The 7,091-nt window shown below is 48.0% G+C and overlaps 1 protein-coding gene across 5 annotated transcripts in view; it reads right to left on the minus strand.

Moving 5' to 3' along the window:
- Positions 1–4,699, minus strand: part of EPN1 (epsin 1) — a 60,688-nt gene extending 55,989 nt beyond the window's left edge. Inside the window, exon 1 of one of the 5 annotated variants that reach the window (XM_033960629.1) lies at positions 4,471–4,699. The gene's annotated coding sequence lies outside the window, so the exon portion shown is untranslated. The other 4 variants (XM_033960631.1, XM_033960627.1, XM_033960630.1 and 1 more) reach the window with 4 other exon arrangements.
- Between the last annotated feature and the right edge of the window lie 2,392 nt (positions 4,700–7,091).

Below are 7,091 nucleotides of genomic sequence, written 5' to 3' on the forward strand. Positions count from 1 at the left end.
CCCTCCCTACTGGCATAGAAATAGGAAGCTAAGGGTCCAGTCCTGGAGGCCTCCACGCATGTTGTGGATGTAGCCACAATGACGTCCCATACATGAGTGATGTCCGCAGCACTGGGTTTAGTGTGCTGCAGCTTCAAAAAGTTTCTAACACACACTATAAATCTTGCCTTCATGTGTACTTCTTGTCAAATGCCTCTTCCCTGGGATAACCCATCCTTCCTCTCTGGACAGCTTGAGTGTGGCAGATTTCTAAGAAATAGCAAAGTTTCCTCTTTTTTGAGGTGAATTTATATCCACACACAATTACCCACACTCCTATCCCTTTCTCTAAAGCTGAGCAATTCATGTATATCCCTCCCACTCACACACTAGAAGCCCAGCCACCTCCACCTTCCCTGCACAGAAATTTAAAAGCCTGTCTGCTCTCCAAGAATGATCATCCATGTCTCCTGTGATCAACATGCCCCCTCACCTCTTTTGCTCAGTGTCATGCCACAGGGAGCTCCAGGTAGACACATGGACTGTATCCTCAGGTAGATGCAGATACCCTCATAAGCCTCTGGTGCCCTGAGGGCTCTCTCGACTCCACCTTTAACTCACTACACACCCAGAGATGGGTTATAAAGGCACCACACCGAGATCTGATTTATCCAGAACTGGCTGGCATCTGTTGTTTCAGAAGTACAGAGTAACATATATATATCTATATCTATATATATGAGGGATATATATATGTGCTGTATTCAATAAACAAGCTCAATTCAATCTCAGGCTGATGCGTATGGTTCTCTCCCCACTTCTCGCCCAATCGTATATTTATCGTGAGGTTGTTTGTCTTGTTCTCTGGATTGAATTCCTGTCAACCAGGCTGGCAGCGTTATACACAGGACACCACATGCAGCAGGATTTGAGCCAGTACGACCGAGGGCACAAGCAGCAATTCTCTGGGATATATCCAAAAGAAAAGACACAGTGATGTTTCTGGAACCGGGTGAGAGAGGTCCCTTGCTTTCAGAGAGACATATAAAACTACAAAAGCCGAGAGCTAAGCTCATCTGGTGTCCTGAATGACATGCTACGTTTGACAGAGAGCGGCCAGCGTGCGTCTAACAGAGGCTGTGCCACATATGGATAGCAGAATGGATTTTACACCACAAACATTGAAACTAGCTTGTTTGATGTTCACACCCATGAAAAAATATCCTAACTTTAAAAACTCAATTACAAGCTAGAGCATCCACGGAGAAACTAAGGACAGACAGATAATGTAAAAGCAGCTCTATATTCCCCCGTGTCAATCCCATGAGCCCTCTAGTCCTAGAGGTGACAGATTCTGCAAATCCCTGCATCCCTCCTCCCTGCCTCATGCAATATCGATCTGCAAGCACTTGAACGAAGCCTCTCCCTGTGATTCAGGCAGCATGTATGCATCGCCTGACAATACCCACAGACAGTCTGCAGGAGCAGCAGCTGATGCTGCTGCCGTCGCCATAGTGACAGCACTGGCTGTGTAATTCAGCAGCACCTCTCACATCTCCGGGAAGCAGGGAGCCCGTCGCTGGGAATCCTTCCAAACACCACTGCAGGCTCCACACTGCTGCTTTGCTCCATCCCGCAAATTTTGGAGCCAGCAGCAGATCCAAAATAAATAAATAAAACTGTGCCGAATCACAGAAGAAAGCAGGTCTGCCCCAGCCCACGTGCAACTCCTATTCTTTGTTGGCTTTCCTGACATGACCCTGGAAGCTTTGGAATTTTTCCACCGCATGCTCAAATCTCACTAACATTACAGTGTTAGTCCCCTCTGTATAGTTTGGCAGATCAGAGCATCTTCCTTCTGCTATAAGGCAGAATAGCTCACCAGATGAATTCTTTCCCTACAGCAAAAGAACAAGGGTGGGGGAGTACCACAAATTCAAACACAGCTAAAAACATGCTTACAATAAACACCCCCCTGCCCCCCAAGATCAGAGGCTATGCCCGCACCTCCTTCAGAGGCATAGAGATTCCAGAATCGTCCACTTGCACAGACAAATGAATAAAAACCAAAATCATAAAGGCAGCTTTTAAGATTCAAGGACCAGACCTCTGGGAAAATGAACAGAGACCTTCCATCTCATCTAAAAGAGAAATTCTGAAAGGCCTCACATTCTCCCATTCACACAGGAAAGCATTCGTTAGGGCCAGGTCACTGTCCTTCCTTTTCTCCAGCTAACAACTGAGAGGGAGTGGATTTATTAATTATTACCCAGATTCGAACCCCTCTACCTCTTACTTCTAAAGTGAGCAATCTGACAGACTTTCCTATCAGAAACTGACACCTACATCCAAACAAGCCCTACCGGTCACAGTCAAGTAGGATGTTGATCTCAATGGCCCAGATTGCTACTTCTAAGGTTCTGACTTTACTGTTAGTCTCAGCTAGGTCAATCCTTGTCCATCCCTTGATCTACTCCAAACTTAGGCAGACAACACAGATGAAACTGTCTGTTCTAGAAATGTTTCTGCAAGGGTTGAGGATGTCCTAGCAAGGGAAAGGAAGTGCCTAGCTTATAAAAATATCCTCTCATAAGTAAAATGAGCTGATAACAGTCCACCAGAGCGTAGAAAGAGGCAGAGGCAGAAAACAAAATACGGTATATAGAACAATTTTAGGAGCCCAGGAAGATTTTTTCCACATTTATGGGACACGTTGGGTTATTCTGTTCTCTCTTGAAGTTTGGTTTTCCGTAACTTCAGATTTTACTCTACTTCTGCACCTCAAAATCACTCTCCATTATGGATCTTTACTGTGTACATTAATGTGAAGTTATCCAGTTCCTGACTGGAGATTTTAGAATCTTCCTGGTTTTGAAGATCTATCCCAAAGCAGTATGGGATTTGAAGCGCTTGATCTTGCTCACCAAAATCAGTGCTGCAAGTCCCATAATGCGCCAGGTTGAGGTGAGTAGAAATCCCAAAGTTTCCAGCCTAGAACTGGAACATGGCAACTCTTCCGCAAGTCAAGTTCTTCTCAGGTAATGCATCATCAGGGTCAATATGGCCCTAACGGGTGCATGAAATACACCTACAAGAGAGGTGCTAAAAACTATAGAGCTTATCCAATCTACATTAACTACTAAACTCTCTGACCCCTTTCTCTAACTGAATCCATAGTCCTTGCCTCCAAGCCCTTCATTTGAAGGCCATAACAAGCTTCAGTTCTCATTCCATTAAATAAAATTTCTGTATGTTACTTTCAAGTCTATCCCTCATTCCAGAGGTTACTTTCGATAGAAAAGGCCTGCCTCTTGTGCACTAATACCAGACAGGTGTTTGAATATCTGAGCTGATGCAGTAGAAAGCAAACAAAATTTACAGAATTTGTACATAAGATCTTTAGCAGTAACAGGTCGAGTTTAGGAGACACACAGAAGACCCTTAGTAGTGGGGGAGTGTGGGATAAAGCCTGGGAGGGACACAAAGAATCCCCAGTTAGGGGGAAGAGGAGCACAAGCTTAGGAAGAGTACAGAGGATCCTCAGTGGTAGGGAGTAAAGCCTGGGAGGGGCACGGGTGGATCCTCAGTGGTGGGGGAGTGAGCGGTAAAGCTTGGGAGGAATTCGGAGGAGCCTCAATGGTGAGTAGTAAAGACTGGGAGGGGCATAGGGGGTCCTTGGTGGTAGGGGAGGGAGGGAAGCATAAAGCTTGGGAGGGGCACAGGGAGATCCTCAATGGTGGTGGAGTAAGAGGTAAAGCCTTGGAAGAATATACAGGGGCCTCGGTGGTGGGCGAGGGAGGCATAAAGCTTGGGAGGGGCACAGGGGGATCCTCAATGGTGGTTGAGGGGGAATAAGAGGTAAAGCCTGGGAGGAATACAGAGGAGCCACAGTGGAGAGTAGTAAAGACTGGGAGGGGCACAGGGGGTCCTTGGTGATAGGGGAGGGAGGGAAGCATAAAGCTTGGGAGGGGCACAGGGGGTCCTTGGTGGGAGGGAGGGAGGCATAAAGCTTGGGAGGGCCACAGGGGGTCCTTGGTGGGAGGGGAAGGAGGGAGGCATAAAGCTTGGGAGGGGCACAGAGGGGATCGTCAATGGTGGTGGAGGGGGAATAAGAGGAGCCACAGTGGTGAGTAGTAAAAACTGGGAGGGGCACAGGGGGTCCTTGGTGGGAGGGAGGGGAAGGAGGGAGGCATAAAGCTTGGGAGGGGCACAGGGGGTCCTTGGTGGGAGGGAGGGAGGGGAAGGAGGGAGGCATAAAGCTTGGGAGGGGCACAGGGGGTCCTTGGTGGGAGGGAGGGGAAGGAGGGAGGCATAAAGCTTGGGAGGGCCACAAGGGGGATCGTCAATGGTGGTGGAGGGGGAATAAGAGGTAAAGCCTGGGAGGAATAGAGGAGACTTGGTGGGGGGGAGTAAGGCCTAGGAAAGGCAAGGATTAAAGGCTTAGGAGGTACCGAGTGGGGTCGAGCCCTGGGTGTCGGGGGCGTCTCTTACCTTGCTGGTGAAGCGCAGGGATTCTCATGCCAGGCCGCCTCCTCCTCCCTCGCTGTCATTGGCAGCGGAGGCCCCTCCCCCTCCTCGGGGCACAGCGGCTTCCTACCACCAAGGGCGGCGGCGCAGCGTACCCCCGGCTCGACGAGACCCTGCCCCCGAGAGCTGCGCGCGCGCCCTCTCTGCCCTCCCCTCTTCTTCTTTTTTTTTTATTTTTATATTCCGTACAACCGCAAGACAAGATGGCGGAACTTCCGCCGTGGCACTGCTTCCGGCTTCCGCTTCTCTCTCCCTCTGCCCCGCCCATTCGAGCTACGCAACGCGCCCGGCTAGAGCGTCTGACCAATCAGGGGGAGAAAGGGGCGTGGTCTCATCCGCCGTCCCGCCCTCACCTGCCTATTGGCGAGCATCTAGAGTTGGGCATGCGTCGTGGCGTTCGATGTGCAGCTCGGACAGCTCAGAGTTGGGGAATTTCTAGCGTAAGGAATGATGATATAGATTTTATAGGTATCTGACCGTGAGTTGACAGTAGCTTTTAGTTTACATTTGAATACTCTTACAGACTGAACACGAGGTATTGACTCTGGCAGCCTGAGCCAGGCATAAGACATGGCAAGCAAGAAGGAATGCAGCGTGGAGTAGTTGGCAGTGGCAGAGAAGGGGTACAGATAAGAGGGACTTACCAGATGAACAGGGGGGGGGGGGGCGAGATTGAGAGCTACAGTGTGAATCCGCATGTAAATCAAAGAGTTTATTTATACCAGGGCTGCCCAAGTCCGGTCCTCGAGATCTACTGGCAGGCCAGGTTTTCAAGATATCCACAATGAACATGCATGAGAGAGATTTGCCTGCTCTGCCTTCTTGGTATGCAAATCTCTCTCATGCATGTTCATTGTGGATATCCTGAAAACCTGGCCTGCCAGTAGATCTCGAGGACCGGACTTGGGCAGCCCTGATTTATACTGTATTCAGAAATAGATGGGGAGCTAAGTGAGTCATGCAGCAGTATTTTGAATGAAGGTGGGGAGAGATGATTGAGCAGCAGACCTAAGTGAAGTAATCTAAGCAAGAGGTGATGAGCGTGGAGGTTTTAAGCGCAGGGAACTCAAAGTCCCTCCTTGAGGGCCGCAATCCAGTTGGGTTTTCAGGATTTCCCTAATGAGTATGCATGAGATCTATGTGCATGCACTGCTTTCATTGCATATTCATTGGGGAAATCCTGAAAACCCGACTGGATTGCGGCCCTCAAAGAGGGACTTTGAGATCCCCCTAGGGGAGATCAGCTTGCAACCTGAGAGTAATGTTTGCTAACAACCTGTTGATTCTTTCTCTATAACAATGGTTCCAAACCCTGTACTGGAGGACCACTAGGCCAATCGGGTTTTTGGGATAGCTCTAATGAATATGCATGGAGCAGATTTGCATGTCTGTCACCTCCATTATATGCAAATCTCTCTCATGCATATTCATCAGGGCTATCCCAAAAACCCAACTGGCCTGGTGATCCTCCAGGACAGGGTTGAGAACCATTGTTATAGAGAAAGAATCAACAGGTTGCTTGCATTGAGGGGTATCAAACATTATCCTGAGGTTGCAAGCTGACAAGACAGGGAGGCAGAAGAGTTAACCATAGAAACAGAACATTAGGAGGGGCTGCTTAGGCAGACAGATAAGGAGTTGTTTTAGCCATATTCAGTTTAGATGGCAAGTGATACATCCAAGCAGCATTATTGGACAGACAGGCTAATCTGAATTCCTGTAGAGATGTGCACTCTGGCGAGATAGATCTGGCCATCAGTAACCTAGAGGTGATATTGAATACCATGAGAAATCAGTATACCAAGACAAGCAGGTATATATGGAGAAGAGGAGCCTTGAGGTACACCGACAGTGGGTTAGCAGCAGAGGAGGATCTACCATTACATACACTGATAGGAGGGTAGGAGAGAGAAAAACCCTACAATTCCAGCATACTGAGGAATATATGATGGAAAACATAAATCTTTATATGGTACGAGATGGTTTATAGGAAAAATGGCTGAGAAGTCAGCATGCTACAGCAATGGAGGACTGAAAATTGTAGATCGCCTAGAGGAGGTTAAGCAGGGTTTTATACAAGAGATAAACAGGAAAGACTGTTCAGTCTTAGCACAACAACGTGGAATAATCAATGGGTCAGGAGTCTTTTCCTGGAAAATTGTCATCCTGTTTTGGGAAGAGGAGCATTTGTAGGCGCTTTCTGAAGTACATGTAAGAGGTTGATGTCTGACCAGTTGGCTCCATTCAGGATCTTTGGAGGCTGCTTGATAGGATAGGAGTCTGTTGATGAATCTTTTAGGAGTGCATCCTTTGGAGGCAAAGGCGAAGAATGATTGAGGTCAAGTGGATTGTCCGGATCTGGCAAATGTGAACTGATTGGGGAGGTAGGTGGGCAGTAGATTGTACAGAGGGATGTAGATGAGACATCCAAATTTGAAAACTACTCAGCTCTCAATTTTCAGCCACTGAAGTTTTTGGTCAAAAGGTGTGATGTGATTGAACTTTTTCAGGTAGAATATGAGCCTCACTGCAATGTTTTGGATGATACTTTGTTTCCAGAAGTGTTTGCTTAGTCCTAGGTAGAT

Source organism: Geotrypetes seraphini, chromosome 10, assembly GCF_902459505.1.
Source record: "Geotrypetes seraphini chromosome 10, aGeoSer1.1, whole genome shotgun sequence".
Classification (NCBI taxonomy): Eukaryota; Metazoa; Chordata; class Amphibia; order Gymnophiona; family Dermophiidae; genus Geotrypetes; species Geotrypetes seraphini.